At 39.7% G+C, this 27163-nt stretch overlaps 1 pseudogene; it reads right to left on the bottom strand.

The window, feature by feature from the left end:
- Window positions 1-20167: 20167 nt before the first annotated feature.
- Window positions 20168-21047, bottom strand: LOC143855781 (uncharacterized; annotated as a pseudogene).
- Window positions 21048-27163: the final 6116 nt, after the last annotated feature.

Raw genomic sequence — 27163 nt, 5'->3', positions numbered from 1 at the left:
ACATTGGGTGTTACTCCCTACCAAGTGGCGTCCTCGATGTTACTTTCGTGTGCTCTCAGGTGTTACATAACAAAAAAAAATGGCTTCTTGATATGATTATCAGCTGAAATTACTACTTGCAACCTGATTGATCTTATTTTTGCTTGTTTGATGTTTGGCTAAGTTGGGTATATTATTTTCATCAGCTTATGATTTCTAGGACATTCGGATAGGCCTGCTACCAGTGGTTTTGGCCAAAGGGCCAAAGTGGTGGTGGTGGAGGCAATCTGTGGAAATAGAACTAGGGCCATGGTTTAGTATGCAATTCACTTGGGACAGTCTAAGATGGTTATGTTTCCATTTTTTCTTAACTGATATATAAACTGATAATTGATACGATTTACTCGTCTTTTGATTGTTGAGTTGCGATCTATCGTCAACCTATGGTCCGGCTTACGCATCCTGGTGGTGATTCTGTCCAGATTGCACCTCTTTGAGTTGTGACGGTTGAAATGCATTTTGCGTAATCCTTTGATCCAGATTATACCTATTAACAATTGAACTCATCTAATCATCATATCCCCAAATACACACATGTGGCCCCACATTTTTGGAGATCCAAAGCATTCATTTGGAAGGCCCTTCCATGGATAGGATGTGTACAAAAAATCAGCCATGTATGATAAGATAATCCTTATGTAGGGAACCAGCCTATCCAACTTTCAGGCATCAAGATACGTTTCCAACTTTCAGGCATCAAGATACGTTTCAGGCGTGGATGATTTTCATAAGAGATTCCCAACATATCATAAGATTCCCATTCTTGAAAATCAACACTTTTCCAAATCAAGAAAACAGACAGATCCTCTTGGGGCAAATACTTTTATGCAAACCTCATCGGCTTGATCCACCCCATACTGTATTCTTGTAAGATGATACACACTAGCTAACAACCCACCCGGTGCTACATATCATAAGCTCACTGGGAACATAGACGGTGCTACATCATAAGCACACTGCGAACGTAGATAAGTGTAACCATATACATATGAAATGACAACAATGGAGTACCAATCCTCGAGCTTTATTTGTAAAGTCTCTATTCTGCCCATTTTTTCCCTCCACAAATGGCAGGGTTAGGATGACCCTAGAGGCTGATTTTGGTACACACCCTATCCATGGAAGGGCCTTCCAAACGAAGGCTTTGGATCCCCCAAAAAATGTGGGGCCACATGTGGTTTTGAGCTATTGCTCAGATAAGGAACACTTTCCTCATAAATTTATTATCTTTTATTTCTTATTGTGTAAAGCAGGAACCACCTTGGTTCCTATGCTGATAATTTATATTGGCTACTGATATTGGCACTACCATATTTTCATAATTGCATAGACTCTGCTTGTCTTTTATTATTTAAATAGCTGTTCAATTCCAAAAAAGCCTTCGAAAGGAGAACATGAGATGAGTTTGTGCAATTATTAAAACATGGTAGTGCCAAGATTAGTTGCCTTTCTATTTTCTTATTCTTAATGCAAAAATCAAGTGATATAAAAGGTTAAGGCCCTAAACCTATTATTGGACACAAAATTAACTGTAATTTTGAGCCCAAGAATCGGTTTTGGGTTTGCTATCGGCTGTGGCAATCTAAAACGAATTGGGCCTAAGAGAGTAACTTCGTAGGAAACGTTGTTTAGAGTAAACTACATACACGTGAATATTAATATTGTTCAGAGTACATACTCTGGATAAGTACATGATGCATGTAGGTAACGTTCTTCAATGGAATACATTGTGGTAGTGACAGCATTCCTGGACTCTGGCATAAAAGTGGCAATGTAGCACCATGTTTTCTTCTTTGGGTGTACCTCTTTCTCACTCAATGCGTCTTCCTTGTCATTCTTGTCCTCTTGTAATAGTCCAATCAGACCCGCTTTTGTAACATGCACACAAAGGCTGATGTCTGAGCCAAAGAAATGGGCCCAATTCATCACACTGCAAAATAAGCCAAAGAAATAATGTACTAGTCAAATTATTTCCCTTCTTTCTTTGGAATAAAACCATGTTTCCGAATCCGGTCATAGTTCAGTAAAGATTTTAAGTGGGTCCGCTTGGACTTTTTTATTTTATAGGAGATCATATCCTTTAGTTATAGTTCTTGCATTAACTGGTCCGGAATTAGGTGTAGATATATCACAAGCTCATGTTTATATGATTTCAATCTGTATTTACTTGAATGATGCTATAATTCTCCATCAAAGTGGTTATTAATACATAATTGAATAAAAGCGAGAAACCTTCTGTCTTTCCATTCCTTTGTCTTTCCATTCCTTCGAAACGGGAAAAAACATATTTTTGTATTTGCTCCTAGGAGACATATGGGCACTCTATTTGATCGATAAGGAACGATTGAAAAAGAGAAAAGTACGGAATGTGGGCCGATGTTTAGTGAAAGTACGGATCACGGGCACCTTTTAAAACAAGAACCAAAAAAGGTCTAAGCTTCAAAATTGGGTGGGAAAATGACCCCAATACCCTTCTGACACCAAGAGGACTCCTCGTATGTTGGTCCTCATCATTCACTTTTTCATTATTTTACTAGTTTCTTCATAGGGAAAACCGCCTGTATTTAATGCATCTCACCCCCATTTACGTTTGGCGCACTGCACGAGGTTTCGTTGGGTTCGTCTCAATGCGTATTTGAACCGATAGAAGCGTGGGTTCGATTCGATCCTGCCCGTTGGAAATAAGTGCAGGCGGAAAGATGCTTGACACGTCCTAGATAAAATTTTCCAAACGGTGGCGCCTTTGTTGACAACTGGTTTGGTTTGGTTTCAAAATTTGTGTTTGAACCAAAGTCCCTTGGGTTCGTTTTAATCTTGCCCGTGGCCGATATGCATAGACGGTCGGATCAACCACATGTGGACATGTACATGGAACGGTGGCGTCCTTTATTAATACTGCCAGAGTTAGTAAAAAATTTAAACCAAAACCGTCCCACAATTGGCACATCCCTGTCATTTCAACCGTTTCCATCTCTCGGTATTCACCATCTTCTTCATTCGAACCCTTGCCTTTCAAAAGTTTGTACCGGCAAACCCTTGCATTCGTTCATCAAACACCCTCCGTTCAAAAAATCCTCCCCCCCCCAATCTAAAGGCAAAATGGGCCCGAAGAAATCCAAGAAGGCTTCAACAACTACACCAACAACGCTGGTTCCTCCTGTGGAAGCACCAATGAAGCCTGGAAGGATGAAGAGAGAGGTATGAATGATTTTCTTCTTGCATTTGTTACACTGTAACTGTAAGTAACGTGATATTTGAAAAGAGACGGCGGGGACCACACCGGAGTAACGTCCTTTTCTAGGTTAAATGGTCATGTGAAAAAAACACTTACTTAACTGGTGGCGTTTCCCTTACCGCTATCTACTCCACCTTTTCTAATTTCTGGGTAAATTTCCATAACGCTGGCATTTTAGTTCGTGTTTCCTGAATCGATATCAATTCGGCCTTGTCGCTGTGTTAGGGTACATCCTATAGCATTGGCTTTTCAGGTGACGTTACCTGTTACCTGCACCGCTATCGATTCGACCCTTTTGTAGTCAGATGGTTCATCCGATAGCGCTGGCATTTCAGGTGTCGTTTCGTTCAGCGCTATCGATTCGACTCTTCTGCAACAACAGGGTTCAATTAAGAGCGCTGGCGTTTCCGGTAGCAGTGTCGATCTCACATTCCATCAATTTCAAGGTAAAAATGATAGTGTTGGGGTATCCATGGACGTTTCTGGTGGTGTACTAGTTTCCCGTTGGCATTATTTAAATCTACTTTGGCATTTTTACATGGAGATAGCGCTATAATTATTTCCGGCAAAGTTTCCGGCAAAGTTTCGGGTGGCGTACCAATGTAAAAAATTTCGGCAAAGCTTCGGTTACAATCATTTTCGTTCCCACATAAAAATTTAACTCTTCCCCACTAACCTGACAGTGAGAAAGATTAATTCTACCATTACTTGAGATGGGTTGGGTCGTTAAGTTAGGTTTGATTATCATTGTAGTTGAATAACTTAATTCGGTCGTCTTGTTTGCAGGTTCCGTATGATTCGAGGTGCAGTGCTAAGAAATTTAAATACTACTACAAACAATTAACCTTAACGAAGGATCATCTAGCAATGTGGGGACGACTCCATTCGCCACGTTAGTACGGAGAATAGATGACATGCCTATAAACAAAGCCCTTCTGGAAGAGTTGATTCCTACTTGGGAGACAGGGGCAAGTCCTTTAAACTTGGTGAGCAGTTGGTACCATTTATTGCCCTTGATGTTGGTGCCATATTTGGGTTGCCCTTAGAGGGGGAGCCAATTAAATCCGGTTAGCCTGAAATTACCCCATTTAGGTAGACATTTGCCACATTTAGTACCATTGATAGTGCTATAATATTTGATAGACTGAAACAATGTGTACTCGATCCTCTCAAAGTGGACGAGAGTGTACGGCTACTTATTTTGCTTTTGTTTTCGACTTTCTTATTCGTTACATCGAAGCACAATGTCGATTCTCTCTTTTGTGATTATCTTGATGATGTTGGAGAGATCTCTAAATATTCATGGGGAAATAAGGTGTATGATATGTTAGTGGATAACAAGGGAAAGTCGGAGGCGCCAGACTACATATTTTCACGGTGCGGTAGTTGCGTACCAGGTTAGGATCGCATACTTAGTATTCCACACTCCGAAGTTTCAATGATCAATATGTTACATTTGATTAAGTGTATAATCTTCTTGCTCGTGAGATCACAAGTCTGGTTTTATGAGCACACCGGCTACATAAGTCCCTCCAATCCGAATGCCATGCCACGGTATTTTAGATGGGAGGGATACAAAGCCGGGAAGTCGACAGACCGGGAACTGTACAAAAAGTATTTTAGATTTGAAGAGGGTCAGAAGGTAAGAAAATATCATTGTTTGATGGAGTGTTAACTTGTGGATACGTTGTTGTTTATAGAGCTTTGACATGTATGTGAGTCGTTTGAAACTTTGCAGTTCATTGTTGAGCTACAATTGTCAAATAAGGAGTTGTTAACCATCCAACTCACAGTGAGTGATATAGATTACCGTACAATGTTTAACGTTACACTTTTTTTTATATATGTGAACATGTTCTGTAATTAGGCTGCAACAGAAGAGATAGGGCATGGTGGTGTGCAGCAGGATGTGGAGGCAGATGGAAACTGGGGTTTTGATGAACCCACTAATGAGGTATAGTAGATGTTCTCGATACTAGTTGCTTCCATATTCTTTTACATGTAATCACTTTTGTGCCATGCTTTGTTTCTCAGGATAGCCCAAAGCTCGCCCCTGAAGCTGCACATGAGGTAGCTTCTAGAAAGGTTGATTTTCAGAACATGGATGTTGCTTTGACTCTGAGAGAGAGAGAGAGAGAGAGAGAGAGAGAGAGAGAGAGAGAGAGAGAGAGAGAGAGAGAGAGAGAGAGAGAGAGAGAGAGAGAGAAGTAAGTAGCAAGGAAGCACTTCTTAATCAGAAGGCTGAGGAATTGGAAAGAAAAGAAGCTAACTTGAGGAAGTTGGAGGCTGACCTTAAGGGGGTGAAGGAATTGCGAACCGAAAATAATCATCTCCGCAGTTAATTATCTGCGTTGAATTTGAAATTACGGCAACAGAATGCTTCAGGCTTCTTAGTTGAGGAGAAGAAGAGATCGAAGAAAGGGCAGCTGAAAGATGGCAAGGCTGAAAAGAAGGGGAAGGATGTGGATGTGGCTCCAAAGACAGTTGAGAATGAATATCCTTTCAAGGGTTCCATTATTGGAAGGAGAGAGGCACTTAATAATAAACGATCATGACCGGAATCCGAAGAACCAAAGACAGCGGCTCCTCCCTAGGATAAGGAGAAAGTTCTGAGGAAGCAGGATAAAGGGGTCAAGAAGCAGAAAACATGTGATATGCCGAAGCTTCCGACGTTGTTAGAAGATGCGGAGGAGTCGGAGGCAGCGATCAAACAAGGCACAACTGTTGCCCATGAGGAGAAGGAAAAAGGGAAGAAGAAGCAGAAGGCAAGTCAGTTGTCGAAGCCTCCAACCTCGATGGAAGATGGGAAGGAGAAGGACGTGACTGAGAAACAAAGCATAGAATCTGTCCATGTCCCATGTGTTGAAACCCCCCCTCCGCTTCCTAAAATGTTGGAGCCTCACAAAGAGAAGGTCGTTGAAGAGTTCCAGAGACAACATTCTGGGGACGAGAAGAAGCACGACCTCAGCACCATCATCGAAACAGGGGAGGAGGTTATCAACGATGTGAGTAGAAATCTTGCTCCTACCGGTGTTAATGAGACAAACCTACTGATTTCTGTTTACTTAGATAATCGTCTGTATAAGTGGTGCTATATGTTTGCTTGTCTTAGGCATTCGATGCATATGTTCGGAAATTGAATCGCAGCCTGGCGGCTCAACCGGGGGGAAGGGTTCACGTCCTACCTGTCTCCTTTCACGTAAGCATGTGTTCTACCAAGATACTTTTAATGCACAATAGGCATTGGCAAATTGAACCTCGCATCACTCTTCTGATTGTATGACTATGCAGCAATTGATTAACCCTGAGGTTCCGACGAACCCACCCACAACGGGTAAGAAGAAAGCTCATGTGCCGCCCGTGACGAATCCGGATAGAGACTTTGCTTTGTTCATGGAGTCATTTATTCCGCTGGAAGAATTACGACTGGCTCGCAGAATTTTAATCCCAATTCTGTATCCAGGACATTACATACTTTTGCTTGCCGATGTGGATGGAAAGGTGTTCACTATATACAACTCATTGTATAACAAAGATAGACAGTGGGCAGAAGAAGCACTGGTTCGCAAAACTGTAAGTATCTGTCATAGCCTACAATTATTTATGTGTTGTAAAGTAATTTGATTTTATTATGTTATGTCCGCAGTTGGATGTTGTCAGACGGTTATCAGCTGGTATGATTATCAGCTGAAATTACTACTTGCAACCTGATTGAACTTATTTTTGCTTGTTTGATGTTCGGCTTAGTTGGCTATATTATTTTCATCAGCTTATGATTTCCAGGACATTTGGACAGGCCTGCTACCAGGGTTTTTGGCCAAATTGGTGGTGTTGGAGGCAATTTGTGGAAATAGAACTAGGGCCATGGTTTAGTATGCAATTCACTTTGGACAGTCTAAGATGGTTATGTTTCCATTTCTTCTTAACTGATATATGCACTGATAATTGATACGATTTACTCGTCTTATGATTGTTGAGTTGCAATCTATCGTCAACCTATGGTCTGGCTTACGCATCCTGGTGGTGATCCTGTCCAGATTGCACCTCTTTGAGTTGTGACGGTTGAAATGCATTTTGCGTAATCCTTTGATCCAAATTATACCTGTTCACAATTGAACTCATCTAATCATCATATCCCCAAATACACACATGTGGCCCCACATTTTTGGAGATCCAAACCATTCATTTGGAAGGCCCTTCCATGGATAGGGTGTGTGCAAAAAATCAGCCATGTATGATAAGATAATCCTTACGTAGGGACCAGCCTATCCAACTTTCAAGCATCAAGATACGTTTCAGGCTTGGATGATTTTCATAAGAGATTTGCAACATATCATAAGATTCTCATTCTTGAAAATCAGCACTTTTCCAAATCTAGAAAACAGACGGATTCTAGGATTCCTCTTGGGGCAAATACTTTTATGCATACCTCTTTGGGGCAAATACTTTTATGCAAACCTCTTTGGGTTGATCCACCCCATACTGTATTCTCGTAAGATGATACACACTAGCTAACAACCCGCCCGATGCTACATATCATAAGCACACTGGGAACATAGACGGTGCTACATCCTAAGCACACTGCGAACATATATAATTGTAACCACATACATATGAAATGACAGCAATGGAGTACCAATCCTCGAGCTTTATTTGTAAAGTTTCTATTCTGCCCATTTTTTCCCTCGACAAACGGCAGGGTTAGGATGATCCTAGAGGGCTGATTTTGGTACACACCTTATCCATGGAAGGGCCTTCCAAACGAAGGCTTTGGATCCCCCAAAAAATGTGGGGCCACATGTGGTTTTGAGCTATAACTCAGATAAGGAACACTTTCCTCATAAATTTATTATCTTTTATTTCTTATTGTGTAAAGCAGGAACCAGCTTGGTTCCTATGCTGATAATTTATATTGGCTACTGATATTGGCACTACCATATTTTCATAATTGCATAGACTCTGCTTGTCTTTTATTATTTAAATAGCTGTTCAATTCCAAAAAAGCCCTTAGAAAGGAGAACATGAGATGAGTTTGTGCAATTATTAAAACATGGTAGTGCCAATATTAGTTTCCTTCCTATTTTCTTATTCTTAATGCAAAAATCAAGTGATATAAAAGGATAAGGCCTTAAACCTATTATTTGACCCAAAATTAACTGTAATTTGAGCTCAAGAATCGGTTTTGGGTTTGCTATCGGCTGTGGCAATCTAAAATGAATAGGTCCTAAGAGAGTAACTTCATAGGAAATGTTGTTTAGAGTAAAGTACATACACGTGAATATTAATATTGTTCAGAGTACATACTCTGGATAAGTACATGATGCATGTAGGTAACGTTCTTCAATGGAATACGTTGTGGTAGTGACAACATTCGTGGACTATGGCATAAAAGTGGCAATGTAGCACCATGTTTTCTTCTTTGGGTGTACCTCTTTCTCACTCTCTGCTTCTTCCTTGTCATTCTTGTCCTCTTGTAATAGTCCAATCGGACCTGCTTTTGTAACATGCACACAAAGGCTGATGTCTGAGCCAAAGAAATGGGCTCAATTAATCACACAGCAAAATGAGCCAAAGAAATAATGTACTAGTCAAATTATTTCCCTTCTTTCTTTGGAATAAAACCATGTTTCCGAATCCGGTCATAGTTCAGTAAAGATTTTAAGTGGGTCCGCTAGGACTATGCTATGTATGAATGATTTTTTTTATTTTATAGGAGATAATATCCTTTAGTTATAGTTCTTGCATTAACTAGTCCGGAATTAGGTGTAGATATATCACAAGCTCATGTTTATATGATTTCAATCTGTATTTACTTGAATGATGCTATAATTCTCTATCAAAGTGGTTATTAATACATAATTGAATAAAAGCGAGGAACCTTCTGTCTTTCCATTCCTTCGAAATGGAAAAAAACACATTTTCGTATTTGCTCCTAGGAAACATATGGGTACTCTATTCGATTAATAAGGAACGATTGAAAAAACCAGACCAGTCGTGTACTCTATGAATCATGAATATGGCCATACCTTCTATTGTACCAACCTCCCATCAATCGGTACTAGTTATTGTCATTTTCATCCCCTGACTGTAGCATTTGGAAACAGCAACCAAGGAGGAGGAATAAAAAATTGGAGGAAGAGCGTTTGAAACTTATTATACAAGCCTCGTGGAGATAATTAGCAGTAATCATGCCCTGACAAGCGAACAAGCCCGATTGAACAAAGAAAAGTACGCTTGTCAAGAAGACAAGCTCAAGCTGTATCTTTGTTACCAACCTTGCCCCTTTAGCTCTTAGGTAAGTAAGCTTCTTGCTCTTTATCCGGAAGCTAGTCCAACCCCATACAACCTATCTGGCCTTTAGCAAATCTTGCCTTTCTACCTTCCCTATTGACTCCATGAATTAGCGTCGACCTGTCTTTGCAGTGTAGAAGCTTGCAGGTTCGGGAGCTGAATCGTTATAGAAAAACAAGAATCCTCATGATTTGCGTGGGAAGAATGTGTTCGTCGAAACCGGGTGGAAAGGGACCAAGCTCAGAGTAAGATGCAAATTGACATACAAAATCTTGGATCCTTACAAAGCAAGGTTTTCAATCCTTGGTTTATAAATCACATATATACCTAAAAATCCATTGATCAATTAAAGTTTAAAGCAAAAAAGGGGCTAAAATCAACCATTCTATAGGCAAAAACTGATCGACCAATTAATATAATAAATTTGTGGCATTTTTAACACAATATTCTAGCGCGTTTGGATGCGTGGATTTTAGAATCTTGGATTTCCTCAAAATCCTAGATGAGAGAGAGAAGGAGACCGTCTGTCGTTTTTTGATTTCTCGCCCTTCTTTCCGTCGAGCGAGAGTAGGGGTGTTAACGAATCCACTTCGGATCGGATCCACTTATGTCTTAGTCACGATCCATTCAAATCCTTATTGGTTGGATCAGATTCGGAGTGTTCTTTGGATCCTACTTCTTGAGTCCCGGTCATGATCCGTTTCAAATCAGACCGTCCATCGGAGTGTCCTAGTAGGTCCTACTTACAAAACAACAAAAAATCTCAGCCTTCTTCATTTGAAATGAACTCCACAACTTCCTCCATTTAGAAAAGAATTAGTCATTATATCTAATAATAACCCATGATTTTGATGAAGAATAGGATTTATTGTTGAAAATGACTCCAATGTTCAAGGGTGCCCGATGATAAAACTTTTGAGTAACTAATCCTTATCGAAGGCGAGTGGCAAGTTTACAGGAACAAAAACCGACTGGGGGTAGGAAGGGAAAACGATGCCTGCAAAAGGGGGGAAGTGAAAAGTTGTAAGCTAAGTAATATTTAGTTCATTTGTATGAAACAACCCCTCCTTTAAGTATTAATATATAGAAATATTTTGAGGGTATTTTAGTAGATGGATTTCGGATTGTGACTATCCATCGGATCTTTTTGCCATGTCTTGATCGCGATCCGAAATTTTTCGGACTCTATGAAGAGGATCTCTATTGATCCTTCTCATGTGCCTAGATCCCGTTTATTAAGGTTCGGCTTCGGACTGTCCATCGGACAGTCTGGGTCCATTGGCAGGCCTAAGCGAGAAAGTAGGAGATGGTCCCTTGTTTCCAGGTTTTAGAAATCTCAAGATGGCGGAGGGATTTTTAAAACCTGGATTTATTACCTAAATCCTTCATCCGCAACCTATTTCCATTGTAAAATCCGGCCGTCCAAATTTGGATTGTTTTTCTTTCAAACTAAAACCTGGATTCTAAAATCCACATATAATCAACGGTTATCCAACACGGACCCACCACGTCCTATGTTCCTAATATCTCCTACCCCACATGCAACACGACCACTTCACACATACATCACCCTCTCCCAACAAATCCCTCCATTTTCTAGGGTTTCGATCTGAACAAAAAAAAAAAACTTGCAAAGATGGATACACATACAGGAGATCGCTTTGGGAATCCAATTCCAACGGGAATTCAAGAATGCATTCTCGTTCATTCGATAACCCTCCCTTTAATTCGCACCACAGAAACCCTAATAATCCTCGAAGTAGTTTCTCGAACAGTAATAACCCCTTCAATAGTTCTCAGAATTTCCCACTAAGTGGGCCCGGGTTTCGCCCTATGTCTGGTGGGGCCCAGATGATGCCGATGGTGTTACATGCCTAATTGGCCGTAACACAAATAAACAAAATAGAAAATAGAAATGAGGGGGAGAGAGGTTGATTCGAGGCAACCGGACCTCCTAATGGCTCGATTCGAGAGGAACCATGACTCTCCTAGAACAAAGTGTCCTTTGTGTTGTCAGATTATCTTCTTCTTCCCAATTCATTGAAATACAATCATAAAGGTAGTTTTAGATAAACACCCGACTAACCCACTTACACAACACATAGGAGATAACTACATCCACAACCTAAAACATAACACATAACGACATAACTAAAACCACTTAAATGCCCATAACATTCCACCCCCCTTAGAAACAACCTTGTCCTCAAGGTTGACTTGATGGAGAAAATATGTTATTCCACCTAGTTCCCAAATCTTAGTGGGCATCATCAATGGTTGAAGTAACTCAATTTCCAATAGATCTCAATGTATCGCTCATTAAAGATCTTTCGGTGCATTTTCTTGGAATGATTTAGATGATAATGCACGAATGGCCGTGGGTGAGAATCTTTTCGATTACGTTGGACATATTGAGGGAAAGATGAACGATGGACTCTTTGGCGATGACCTCTCTTTTGTGTCTTCTTCGCCTTTTCTTTTATCTGCTTTATTTCTCTCTTTTTCCTTCCTCCCCTTGATTGAGAAATTAAATAACCGCAAGTGCACGGATCGTGTAAATACGGGTCGAACTCAAGGAAGAGAAATCTAGTTGTCAATCCTATTCTTTTACCGATTAGAATACTAGCTATGATATATTGTTGCCTGGCAAAATCTCAGGATTTCCGTGGACTTAGACCTCGGAGCCAACACTATATATAAGCGTGTATTCTATTCAATCTAAGAATCAAATTCAACTACGATCTTGATTTGGAAATCTTGATTTAGGCAAAGTGTGCCAAAATTCTAATAATCTTTGTTAACTACTTATCTAATCTTATTAGAAAATTAAAATTCTAAAGGCCTAAGTTAATTGGAAAATTGCAAAAGTAATTTGGAATAATGTAAAAATCTTAATTCAATATAAAATATTACTTAGGGTTAGAATCCACCATGGGTTTGGATTAGATTGACTAATTAAAACAACTATTTTGAATTAGGTTGAAAATCCAACTAAACAGTCAATAAATAATAAGATCTAAAAGATGTAATTATTTATGAGTATTTAATCGAATTAACCCTCTAATTTATATTAATTATATAGAATTTAGTCTTTGTCAATCAACAATCATCCATACGAAAGGGGAAAGCCAATGGCATGGATGATTGGGATTTGTACAAAAATAAAACTCTACATAATTTGTTAGATAAGCCACTGGTTTTAATTACTTCTCATTCTCCTTCCCCATGGCTTCATCTAAACCCTAAGTATAGTGGGTTTAGCTACTCATGGAGAAGGCTAAAGAAACAAAAATAAAGGGGATAGAGAAGGGAAGAAGTGCCATATAAGAACTTAAAAAGAAAAATAAAAAGAAAATAACTTCTTCACTAATGGGCAAATAAACTAAAAATACATCAAATTGAAGCTTGAAATAAAGAACAAAATAAAAGAAAAACTTAGTCTTTTTCTCCTTCAAGCAACGGCCAACTTGTCATTCTCCATCTCTTGATGTCACCTTGGAGTGGAGCCTTGGATGGTTGATCTTTGGTTGAAGAGATAAAAAGATGAAAGAAAACAAGAAAGAACAAGAGAGAGTGCTTGAGAGTGGTAGAGAATAAGAGAGAATGGAGAGAGAGGAGAATTGTAGAGAGAATGGTGATAGAGAGGAGAGTTCTTTTTTATTCTTTTCACCAATATATGGAGGGAATCTCTTTCTATTTACAAGCCCCAAGGAAGTTCACAAAAATAACTTGGCATCTTTGAAATTTTAGCAACTTCCACCTTGTGTGTATAATTTCAGCAACTTTTTACCTTGTCTTGGTAATTTGGGCCATTTTTGTTGACTTTTTCCTCTTCTCTTACGTATAAATGGGTGGGAATTTAGCAACTTTCTCTCATTCTTCATGGTGGGCCCAACCTATATTAAATGTGCAAACAAGTAAAACAAGTTAGTAAGTGGGTCCCATTTGCATTATATAACATATAAGACAAGCTATTTTTGAATCCAAAACCGTGGAATGCTATTTTTAATCTTCAAGTGGGTCCCACAAATGCATGTATAGCAATTAGGAAGTTGCTATTTCTTTCAAAAGGAAACGTGGGTTGTAGAGAGTTTTGCATGTATTTGGTAATTTCCAAACTGTAAATGGGTCCCACTATTGTTGTAACACAATATGGCAATTGCCAAAGTTGAGGGCTGCTTGTTGATGATATCCACACTCCTTGTTTATTTTATACTCGCACCCCATTCTAATATTAAAAGTTTCTGCCTTGGAGCACGCTGGATTTGCAAACATCGTTAGAATAACGTGGGGCCCACCATGAATATAAGGAAACTGATATTTACGCCCCCTTTGCATGTGCTTTCGAAAATCCCATCTCAATAGAACTGTACGTGCATGCATGTACTCACATAAGAATCCAATGGAAAATTTAGTTGCCCTTTCCATCTACTGCCACAAAGAACCTTCTTTAAATATAATATGTGAGTTGAGAAAGTAGGCCCCAATACATATACGGATATTTCTTCAAATTCGAACCATCTCTTTCTTAGTGCAATTCCTATTTAAGATATTTGGTTATTCTCTAAATGGCAAAACTGCCCCTCCATCATATATATGTCCAAAAATCCCATAAGCAACTTCCATATGATGATGTGACCGTCCATTTATTTAAAACCCCCTTCCATGCAGAGAGGTTATGCCCCTTAATCGTTTCTACAAGGCAATCTGAACTGTTCATTGGATGGTCCATAAATAGATCCCTTGGATTATTTCCGTAAGATGATCCAAACCGCTCATTATGTTGGGCTACAAGATAAATTAATGACGCACCTCACCCATTGTCGTATGATGATCTAAACCGTACAAATGATGGGCGATAATATAGAGTGGTTGCACCCCTAATTCATCTTCGTAGAACGATCCACACCGCCCATTTAAAAGTACCCAAATTGGTTTTCATAGGACAATCCAACCGTCCAATTTGTTGGCTGCAAGGTAAATAGGATTGTGCCTTTTGAATAATTCCAAAGAACAATCTAGACCATCCAAATATTAGTGATAAAAACTACTTTTAGGGGCCACTTGTTCGCTAATCCAAACCATCTAGACTATGAGCTTTGACGGACTTTTCCTAAACCATTTCTATTGGATGATCTAAACTATTCATTTAATGGGCCGTGATGGTAATCAAGTGCACCCTCTAAATCATTTCCATAGCTGATCCGAGCCATCCAATTTAATGGTCCACCATGTAACTTGATTGCTTCCCTTAAATAACTCCAATAAGGTAATCTGAACCGTTAAATTCAACCCAGTTAGAGCATCTTGAACTCGGCCACCAAAGTATCTTGAAATTTTAGATTTTCTTGAAAATTGATTGTTTTCCTTAGGAATTTCATCTCCTTAGCTCTATTTTCCGTGAAAATCCATAAATAACCCTGCAACACCAGAAACACACAAAATACATTAGTAGCACCGCTTTAATTATCAAATATGCATGCTTTTTACACCTACAATTCACACATAAATGTGCTCATCACCCCTCTTTCTGTTTCTTCTTTTCTTTTTCGTTACACAACATTCTCAACAATACTCTCATTGAATTCTTAATTCAACTTCTTCAAACATAGGGGCTCTTCTATTTTCACGCCAAGTGAGAGTGCCATCATGCTGAATGTAGCATTCATGGAAGCTAGGTGTCTTTTGATTTCTCTTATCATCTCATCCCACGGATCCATTGCTCCTTCGATTTTCTTCTCCATAGCGTCGGATCCTGCTGCTCTGATACCAATTTGTTACGTGCCTAATTGGCCGTAATACAAATAAACAAAATAAAAAATAGAAATGAGGGGGAGAGAGGTTGATTCGAGGCAACCGGACCTCCTAATGGCTCGATTTGAGAGGAACCATGACTCTCCTAGAACAAAGTCTCCTTTGTGCTGTCAAATTATCTTCTTCTTCTCAATTCATTGAAATACAAAACCTAAATACAATCATAAAGGTAGTTTTAGATAAACACCCCACTAACCCACTTACACAACACATAGGAGATAACTACATCCACAACCTAAAACACATAACACATAACCACATAACTAAAACCACTTAAATGCCCATAACAGATGGCCGACCAAAAATGTAGCACCGGTGGATTTTTTGATTCTAGACGAGGGTTTTCTCCTGGTAAGTTAAAAGTAGAATTTCTACGCTTTATTTAGGGCTTGTTTTGATTCTATTTTATTGATTTGTCTTTGTTTTATTTTTGAATTTTGATGATTTAGGGTTAGTGGGGTTTTTGTTAGTAGGAGTTTTATAGGTGGGATTGCGTGGTAGTTTTGGAGAAATAATATGATTGCATTTGTGCAAACCCTAAAATAATTAATTATGTTATTTAGGGTTTTGTGGATTGGTTTCAATCTATTGAGAGCTGTATTATTGAGAGCTCTTCATTTAGTTCTTCGACTTATATTTTATCAATTTGTCTTTTTTTTTTGAATTTGCTGATTTAGGGTCAGTAGGGTTTTTGTTAGTACGAATTTTATAGGCGGGATTGCGTGGTTGTTTTGGGGGAATAACATGTTGGCATCTGAGCAAACCCTAAAATAATTAACTCTGCTATGTAGGGTTTTGTGGATTGGTTTCAATATATTAAGAGCTATATTATTGAGAGCTCTTCATTTAGTTCTTCGACTTATATTTTATTAATTTGTCTTTTTTATTATTTTTATTGAATTTGCTGATTTAGAGTTAATGGGGTTTTTGTTAGTAGGAATTTTATAGGCGGGATTTCGTGGTAGTTTTGGAGGAATAATATTATGGCATCTGAGCAAACCCTAAAATAATTATCTCTGCTATTTGGGATTTCGTCGATTGATTTCAATATATTGAGCTCTATTATTTAATGTTAAAATTCCAATTTCTCTGCTTCATTTGTTCTTCTCCGAATTATATTTTATCAATTTGTCTTTATTTATTTCTTTTTGAATTTGCTGATTTAGGGTTAATGGGTTTTTGTTAGTAGGAATTTTATAGGCGGGATTGTGTGGCAGTGTTGGAGGAATAACATGATGACATTAGAGCAAAATGTAAGCCCAAGGGTTTCCTTGGGTTAATCATTCACCTTACCTTCTTGTTTTGATGCTAGCAAACTAAATTGATTAGCATTTATGGACTGATGTGTTGCTTTGAGGTGTTGTGTGTCGTCTTTTTCTCTCCAAGTGGGCTTCTCTTTTTTGAAGCCTACTTTCTTTCTCCTTGAGAAATGATGAAACTTCTTTGTGAGGAGAGCTAGTCCTTCTCCTAGGTTTTGAAAATTTTCTCCGTCACTTTCGCTATCTATGGACCCCGATCCGAGGACGGTTAGGGAACGAGTCCCTAACACCCTTTGGATCATCCACAACGTGAAGGAAAGCTCTGCCAAGGAACTCTCGAAACTGCTGCCACCCTCACAGCATAGCATGAGTGGCGATATAAAAAGAAAGAGATACATCCTGATCCGGAGCCAGGGCTCAAAACCAAGATATATCTAAAAATAACTTAGAGTCGCCATCCATGGATACGCCATGGAACTAAAACAAATGCTCTGCTTGCAACAGATAACCAGAGATACAGAAGGTCCGTGCCTGATGACGAATGGAGAAGGTCCGAAGAGCGCCCCCAATTCGCCCGAGTTCGAACACTTGGTCTCTTATGCCATTTATTATTAACCTTGAAGAGTTTCAAGCGAAAATCATATGAAATGGGAACACGCATCTCCGAGAAAATGTCTATCTAATCATGCATGTCTCGGAGATGAAAATAAGTACACACAAAAGAACTGAAAGAAATGTCACCTAATGATAACTAGGTTATGAGTGACATACCTAACTGGTGTCTAAATTCTGATGGACAAACACATACAAGCTACAGCTAAAGGTATAGGATCAGTACAAGAAAGTAAGAGAACATAACAAAACACATAACATAATAAATCCTAAGACTCTAAACGATTTAACCCGAGTCCTCGGATGGTCTGGTATTCACCCAAAGAAGCCGACGTATCCCCGCCTCCACGAGAATCAAGGCAACATAGTTCTTCACACCTATTCTAAACTATGATGCCTAAGACACATAGACCTCTATCTTAGACTCGATCTAAAAGACCGGACTAATTATTAAAGCTTCTTGAACGATTATTTAAATTCCAGTGAATTGTAGATTTTAGGACACCCTATATGCCCTAACTAAATGCAGGTTAGCCCTAAGCTAATGCAGATGGTTCCTACAACCTATGTGTAACTAGGCTGTATTTTCCAAGGAAAACAATAGGATTGCTAACGCATCTTAGACCTAGTCATCAGTCGGCGATCCGAATCGCCAACTGACCAGATGGAGGCGCAACAAATCCCTAACTCTAACACAAACACAAACAAACCACATAACACATCAAAGACTAACTCCTAACTCTAAAACTCTCTATCTATGAGAAACTCCTAACTCTAGAGGAAGATCTTTTCGAAAAATAATGTTTTGGAAGATTTTTATATTTTTAAAAGGTTTAAAAGATTTATTTACAAGGTTTGGCTGGACTTGGGATGAAGATCCCAAGCTGCACTACGTACCTCGTGAAAGAGGATCAAGCCAACGTAGTTCGAAAACGAATTTTTCTAAATGCCCTAAAACTCAACAGTTTAGATTTTTTTAAGACTTTTGATGTTTTCAAATGTTTTTGATGTTTTAAAAATTTTGGTGATTAAAAGTGCGTTAACACCCTTCAGCTAAAGGGGATCCGATAGAAGAGCCTCCTTACCCACCATATCGCGGTAGAGTAATTTAGAGGGAAACGGGATCCCTAAAGCCTAAGGGGAAAGAAATCAAAACAGGGGGGACTAAGGTCCCAAAGAAAAGAACAATCTCGAAGAGACGAAAACAAAACTAACGAGCCCTAATCAATCTCCAAAGGAGATGATATCTAACCTGCGAGGGAAAACCCTAAATAAATGAGAGATGAAAAAGCTTCTAACCCTAAGGGCAGACTTCTAAACAAAAGGGACAGACAAGAACCCTATAGGAAGAACTACTGAACAATCAGCCACTAAGGAAGGGTCCTAACTAGTTAAACACTCTAAGAAGAGAGAATCCCTTAACCCGAGAAAACTCTACGGCAGGAAGGGAAGAGATTGGCTCAAGAAATGTTCCATCGTCGCCAGACCCGACAAAGTGTTCCCAAAATCGAGGGAATCCCGAAACTCGAAAAGGATCCCGAGGAACGTGCAAAGAATAGTCTCGAAAGTGAAGGAACTCCTAAACCCTCTAAGAAGTAATGATCTCAAAGAAGGAGAAACCTCTAAACCCTGTAGAAAATGATGAGATACGAAAATGGACACAAAGGGCAAAGGGGTGGCTCAAGAAACATTCCGTCATCGCCCAAATCCGAGGATGATATGCCCAAAATCAATGGAATCCTAAAATGCAAAGAGTATCCCTAGGAACTTGAAGAGACTGTGCCCGGAGAGGGAGGAAATCCCGAAGAAAGGATCACAACGAAAACAATGAAGGGGTTATGCTTGATATACATATATATGAAGCCACGGAAACCAATGGCCGAAGAGCGAATGTGGCAGCTTAAACATAGGTGGCTTGATGGAAATCTTATTCAGTTAAGCTCTTGGAGACATTTAACAGGTATAACCTCATGTAAACATAGCTGGAGGTAAAAGAATGCAAGGAAGCTTTCAACCATAATACATCGAAACCTGAGACTTCTAGGAATTTGGATTATATGACATTTGTTTGAGAGGCATGATCATATCAACAGAACCTTTAAGCAATAGAAGTGATAAGGTTGGGCCAAAAGAACCCAAACCGATGACAAGAATAACAATGAGAATATAAACCAGATGATGCTTTCTAGACCAAATGGATATAATCAGCAAGATGAAAGATTAATCAAGATCCGAGAATCCCAATGCTGTACCGAAATAAAAATAGGCCCTACATTCAGAAATCAATTAGCTTGCATACTAAAAGAAAGGAATGTTATGCCCACCCCTTTTCTTATCAAGGAAAACTCGTTCGTAGTTTTAAAAGTAGCCATGAATGCATCAACAGGGCTGGCCTAGAAAGAAAGAAAGCGCTGATGTGCGAAGGAATAGAAAACGATGACAAGGGGCAGATAAATGGAGAGTCATGACCTGGGGAATATAAACTGGGCCCAGACCCAAAAATTCATGCTAGAAGAAAATGCATCAATTCTGAGGTATGAAATATAGTAATAGGACAAAATAAATGTCCCAAACTACCAAGATCATTCATCTTGAACTAGCATAATAATTCCATGGAATCACATAGCATGCAGTAGATCCTCAAACCACACTTAATCATCTCAACACTAATTTAAATGATGTAAATTAATGAGAAATTATACCTGATTCCTTATGCTCAACAGATTGCTAGATGATAGAAAACAAGTGTGATGACCGTAAAAGTGAATTGCTCGAAACTCCGGCGGAACCAAATGAACTACAGCTTTTCGGAAAAGCCACAAGGTGCCATGGAATTCCTGCAACAATTATTTTCTTCTCCCTTATCTACAACCAATATCCTAAGGGCATGCCTCTCCCAAAACTCCAAACGAAGGTATCAAGCCTCCATTTCACACGAATCAGAGGTAGCAATTGATGAAGAGATCAGAACCCCTTCTTCTCTCTGTGGAATGGCTCTCGTGAATCCCATGTTCGCGGTCAGAGCAGGAGCGCACCAGTAATCTCCGGTTCCGAAAATGATCTTGTTCTTCACTGCAATCTTTCTACTTGTGGGAAGACCCATCATACGTTCCGAAGGATTATCCTGCTTTCCAGATACAACACCTTGTAATACTGTTAGGATTGGGTTCTGAAGCTCGGACATCACCTGTGCCATAACGAATTCGAAGTTGTTCTTAAAACAGTCTCATTTCAGACTTTGATGTTGTCAGCAGATGCTCCGCACCACCATTACTTATTCCCGAGATAAGCGCAACCAAAGCAGTTGTAACAAAATTTAACATAGCTTCACCCGACATAGCCTCAGGTTTAGCAGCTGCTATATCCACGAATGCAAAATTCATTCCAGAAATTAAAGAACAGAACATATTACTTGAAACCAATCCAACAGGATTTTCAGGGAGTTCAGCAGCTCCAGTGATTTGACCTTCGATGCTCTGATCAGAATGCAAGTCTGTGTTCTCGACATTGTCAACCTTTAGCTGGAATGCACGGGCTCCTCTGCATACTCTTGATGTATCATTACTATTCGCAACTACATAAACCCACTCACCCTCTAATTCGGTAAAAATAAGAGAATCGGGAACGCAGAACTCGGTTCCAAACTTGATGGCCCCAAATTCATCTCCAAGCTTCTGTGAAACAACATCATCGACCCCAATGGAGAAAAACAAAATTACTAATAATGGCTTCAGAGATTGTGCCGAAGCCGCTGCCAGAACCTGTTCTACACGGGCTCTTAAACCCTTATTTCTGTGAGAGCCGGGCCATTTTTTTTTTTAACTCCAATAAATTCTAAAGAATGGTGGTAATGGAAGAGAATTTGAGATGGGTTTGAAGAGGTTTCTATAAATCTGGGAGGTGGGTTTTAGAAATGGGTTTGGTATATGTGGGTTTAGGGGTGGAGAGATGGGCGGAAATAATGGGGGTTACCGGATGGGGTTTGCCGGAGAGATGAGGGAGATGGCCGGAGCTCCGGTGGGAAAACGAGCCAAAGGAGTGGGTTTTTCTTCTTCTTCTTCCTCAACTTGCCCTCTCTCTCTCTCTCTCTCTCTCTCTGTGTGTGTGTGTGTAAAATGAGGGTTTGATGGTATGGTATTGGGGTTTTGGGTTCCAATAGGATGGGGTTTGAGGAGATAAAAAATGGTGGCTGCTATGGGGGTCGGATTGGGGATGGAAGATGGGGTAAAATGAAATGGGTTTTCTGGTGGTGGCTGCGAGGAGATGGAGGTTGAGGTTGTGGTGGTGGTGGAGATGGAAGATGGAAACGATGGCTGAAATTGAGGCAAGTAGAGATGATGGGAATGGGTTTGGTAATGGTAGAAGGAGGTATTGGGGTTTGATTTGCAGGGGAAAGGGTGGAAATGGAGGTGATGGTAGGGTCGGTGGCTAGCAAATTAGAGAAGGGGAATAGGGGGAGAAATACAGAGGCGATGGTGGCTCCGATGGCTTCGCCGGATTCCGGCAAACCCACCGGAGAAGATGAGTAGAGGAGATCGGATTCTCCTCTCTCTCTCTCTCTCTCTCTCTCTCTCTCTCTCTCTCTCCCTCTCTCTAAGCTCTGCTTGGTGTTGGTAGTGGTGGCCGGCCAATGGTGGTGGTCGGATTAGATGCGAAAATGGGGAGGAGAAGATGGTGGTGGTATTGGAGGAGATCCTATGGAGGTGGTGGCCGGTCCTCCTGCTCCTTCTTCTCCTTCCCTTTTCTCCCTTTGCGGCGGCAGAAATCCTCCTCCCTTTCAAACCCTAGTCGATGGGTTTTATTAAAAAGAGATGATGAATTTGACCCCTTTTCTCCCCCGGACAGCCCCCTAATGTGTGATTTCCGGAAATTTCTAACCAAGAGGGGGGGGGGGTCTAAGTAGAAAACGGGGCAAGAAATTTCTTCTCTCCACATGATTCTTAACCCTCTGATTTGATCCAAGGGCCACTAGGGATTGCTTGTGAAGGAAGCAACATAAAATTGCCAAGAATGCCGTCTTTTACATGGGAAATGACGTATTTCACCCCCCCTTTTCTGAACTTGCACCACGACACCGTCCTAACCCGTTCGCTAGGCAGATGTGCACGAATCTTGACGAAATTTCGTAGGGACCTTGGTGGGACCCTAAGCTAGCCTAGGGTGTAATTTGGGGTCCTAAAAAAATGATTTGAAAAAGTTATGCACAAAAATATGGAGGTGCAGGGCACGGTCAAAATTGGGTGTCTATAGATGCTCCTCTTTGGCAGAGTGTGCTTGTCACACGAATGACAAAGCTGAAGAGACAACACATTTTGGCCGGCCCGAAAACAAAGTAAAACAAGTTTTTGGGTTTTGACTCTAAAATGATATTCACAAGGGTAAAACAACAGAATAACACTACGAGACTCAAAGACTGAAAACAAAAGAGAGATAACCTCTCATCGACTCTTAACTCGGTGCTTGCATTGAAGAATGAAGATTTTGATTGACAATTTAAACCAAGAATCACTTGGCTAATTATCGGGTGCTAAAACGGGTTAAAAAATACTTGAGAAGACTCAAAACTGGATTATGAAATTACCAAAACGGGTAAAGAAGTATTTGAGAAGACTCAAACTTTCAATACCGGACTACAAGATGGGTAGAGAATGTTTGAGAAGACTCAAACTATCAATACCGGAATACAAGACGGGTAAAGAGCGTTTGAGAAGACTCAAACTATCAATACCGGAATACAAGACGGGTAGAGAGTGTTTAAGAAGACTCAAACTATCAATACCAGAATACAAGACGGGTAGAGAATGTTGGAAAAGACTCAAACTATCAATACCGGAATACAAGACGGGTAGAGAACGTTCGAGGAGACTCAAACTATCAATACCGGAATACAAGACGGGTAGAGAACGTTCGAGGAGACTCAAACTATCAATACCGAAATACAAGACGGGTAGAGAACGTTTGAGGAGACTCAAACTATCAATACCGGAATACAAGATGGGTAGAGAACGTTTGAGGAGACTCAAACTATCAATACCGGAATAAGACAGGTAGAGAACGTTTGAGAAGACTCAAACTATCAATACCGAAATAAGACGGGTAGAGAACGTTTGAGAAGACCCAAACTATCAATATCGGAATAGGATGATGATACATCGAGTTTTTATCCTGGAATCGAGAGCCAGATCATTCAAAACGGGTAAAGAATATTTGAGAAGACTCAAACTTTCGATACCGGATTACAAAACGGGTAGAGAATGTTTGAGAAGACTCAAACTATCAATACCGGATACATCGAGTTTTTATCCTGGAATCGAGAGCCAGATCATTCAAAACGGGTAAAGAATGTTTGAGAAGACTCAAACTTTTAATACCGGATTACACGACAAGTAGAGAATGTTTGAGAAGACTCAAACTATCAATACCGGATACATCGAGTTATTATCCTGGAATCGAGAGCCAGATCATTCGAAATGGATAAAGAATGTTTGAGAAGACTCAAACTTTCAATACCGGATTACGCGACAAGTAGAGAATGTTTGAGAAGACTCAAACTTTCAATACCGGATTACACGACAAGTAGAGAATGTTTGAGAAGACTCAAACTTTCAATACCAGATTACACGACAAGTAGAGAATGTTTGAGAAGACTCAAACTTTCAATACCGAATATGATGATGATACATCGAGTTTTTATCCTGGAATCGAGAGCCAGATCATTCAAAATGGGTAAAGAATGTCTGAGAAGACTCAAACTTTCAATACCGGATTACACGACAAGTAGAGAATGTTTGAGAAGACTCAAGCTATCAATACCGGAATACAAGACGGGTAGAGAATGTTTGAGAAGACTCAAACTTTCAATACCGGATTACAAAATGGGTAGAGAATATTTGAGAAGACTCAAATTTTCAATACCGGATTTCAAAACGGGTAGAGAACATTTGAGAAGACTCAAACTTTCAATACCGGATTACAAAATGGGTAGAGAATATTTGAGAAGACTCAAATTTTCAATACCGGATTTAAAAACAAGTAAACCAAAAACTCTGCTTATATTCTGAAGATTGTAAAACTGAATTCCAAATTCCAATGAGGATTGGATTTTTTATTTTATTATTTATTTTTTTTTTTGAAAAGAAACTGGAAATCGAGGGTCCATAGTAATAACCATGGAGAGCCTAGCAATAAATTTGAGGTCCATGGTAATTACCCACGAAGAGCCCAACAGAAACAAAGATAAGTAATGGAAATGAATGAAATGATCATGGATAGTGGGTCCGCGATATACCTTAAAGGATATATCACAAAGAGCCACTCATAAAGCAAGGGTCCATGGTGTACCTGACTGGTAGACCATGAAGAGCCAAGAATGAACAAGGATAATGACAAGCATTGGAGATGAATAGAATGAGTATGGATAGTGGGTCCATGATACAACTTGAAGGGCAGATCACGAAGAGCCACTTGGGAAGCAAGGGTCCATGGTATACTTGAATGGTAGACCACGAAGAGCCAAGAATGCATAAGACTTACACAGATGACTTACTGATTGGAGAATTGATTTTTCTGGGATTAAATGTCTCTTGCCGAGAAAAATGGGAGTACGAGTTCCTTGCTGAGGATCAGACTCAAGTAACTTGCAGGGATTTGGATATTGACCCTTCTTTAACAGATGAAAAGCAGTCTGCTGAGGTTTGAAGTTGTGGGAGCAAATTCTAAACTCCGCTGGAGAAATTGATTTTCTTTGGAAATTGACTCTTTTAAAAAGAGGGCTCACTTGAAGAGTTCAGAGATTTGGCTCAAGACGTGCTCGCATCTCTCTTACTTCAACTTGTTGTAAACACTGGCACTGATTGCCTTTGTATGCTTGATATATTTTATGACGCAAGTCATAAAAGATGCCCCTAGTGTATTGTACTTCCATGACAAGAGTCTCAAGAAAAGTAGAACAAAGGATAGATAAGGAAATTTTTGGATTTGCATAGGTTCTTCCTTTGGAATAAAGATGGGAAAATGGCTAAGCTCAAAGACTTCTCATTTCATTGACCACTATTTGAGGTTCGTTCTTTCCGCCACCCACTGTTTGAAACTTGACATATTCAACCTGTCTGAACAGGATACATAAACCAGGATCTTTCATTTTGGAAGGTGTACACTCCTTCCTTTCAGTGCCTTACAATGTGGACCTTGAAAGAAAACACATACCAATGAGGAACAGACTTCCAAGGACTCTATCAAAGAAGATGTACATTATTTAAGGAACTCAACTAACTTTTGATTCACTTTTAGATAAAATGGGTTATTTTTTAAATGGTAAGGTCAGCCACCCTCGGAGTAATCTTGAAAACCATGTCAAGAGGATCTAATTTCCTCCATCAGGGTTTCCGTCATGGTTATTACCCCCTTCGGATTGTTCAGTCTTAATGCCCCTAGTCTAGAAAAGTATCAAAGCAAGTCTTACCGACACTACTCGGATTCTGGGATCCTACCCTGTTTGAGAATGCTTTTCCGTATCCTTGATTTCTCTTTTCGAAAGAAGTCAAAACTAATGTCTTCCAATTTTCGGTCTAAAAGACCACTTGTCTCAACTTTTGCTTTCCAAGTTGTCAGTCTAAAAGACCACTTGTCTCAACTTTTGCTTGTTTCACCAGAAAGACTTTCTAGGTGGGCTTGGGTTCAAAAGGGTGGGGGTATTTAAAGTTCAAACGATTTGGACCGAATCTGGTCTTGCCAAACTACCTACGTACCCCAAAAATGGAGGATCAGGTCCGCGTAGTTCGCCATGGGATTTAACAAAGAATGGTTTAGCTTTTTAGCTTCAAAATTTTGAAATGAGGATGATTTAGCTTTTATCCCCTAGGTTGACCGAATCTGAATTAATCAAACGCCTACATACCCTTGAAGAGGTGGGGATCAGGTCATAACGTAGTTCAAACAATTTAAAAAAAAATGCCCCTGGTTTATGATGTGGTTAGAAGGAAATGGTTTGATTTAACTTTTGGCCCAAAAGGTTTACAAATGGATTTTAAAACGTTAGAATTTTGGCTAATAAAGGTTCAAACGTCCAAAGATGGCCTCCTGATATATTTGATGTACAAGCTCTTTTGAGTGAAGAAGGTTCAAAGGCATTGAATATTTTTGTTGAGGAGTCTGGTGGTTTCCTGGCGAGACTTCAACCACGGTGCCCATCTCTTGTCTTGAATATCTCGAATCCATGTCTAAGATTCTACAACTCTCATGAGTCTCCAAATGTTGAAGACAATTATAATATTCAATTTATTTCACTGACTCCATTATCTGGGTACTTGATATTTGTAAGGAGTTGTCTTAGAGACTCATTCACTTCTCTTTTTTTATCTTTCTCTCACACTTTTTTTTTTTGCCTTTATACATTAGAAATGTCCATATGCTTGAGATGTTGCGACTCAGAATCCCATTGAATACACGTAGACCAAGTGTTTCTTTTCTTTAGGGCTCAAATCTGTGACTTCATTTTATGAAAGTCTTCTCTCAATATCTTATCAGCTCTACTGGATGTCTGATGCTTCACTCTCTAAAATTTTCACTTTCAACTTGATGTCTAAAGATGGTGGAGCCCTGTCTTGCATGACACCAAAGCATTCACCCGGTTTATCCTTGTAGGATCAAACAAGACTTCCCTGAACCCCTCTAAATAGGTTTATCAATTCTTCACGCTCCTCGGGAGATAAAGTTTTGCCAATCCATCTTTCCCGAGTTTCGGATTTCGATACCACTATTGATAGCTTCGATTTCTTCTTCAAATGGCTATGCTAGATGCTCTTCCTCTCGTTTGACCTTTTCAGATCTCGAGGGGAATTTCGTCTGCAATCTCATCCAAGAGGGCGTCTTTAGTTGTTTAAACATTAGATCTAAAGAGTGAATCACAGAACAT

Source organism: Tasmannia lanceolata, unplaced genomic scaffold, assembly GCF_043159265.1.
Source record: "Tasmannia lanceolata isolate RefF3 unplaced genomic scaffold, GAP_Taslan_0.1 ptg000023l, whole genome shotgun sequence".
NCBI classification, from domain to species: domain Eukaryota; kingdom Viridiplantae; phylum Streptophyta; class Magnoliopsida; order Canellales; family Winteraceae; genus Tasmannia; species Tasmannia lanceolata.
This window is presented reverse-complemented; position numbering and strand designations above follow the sequence as displayed.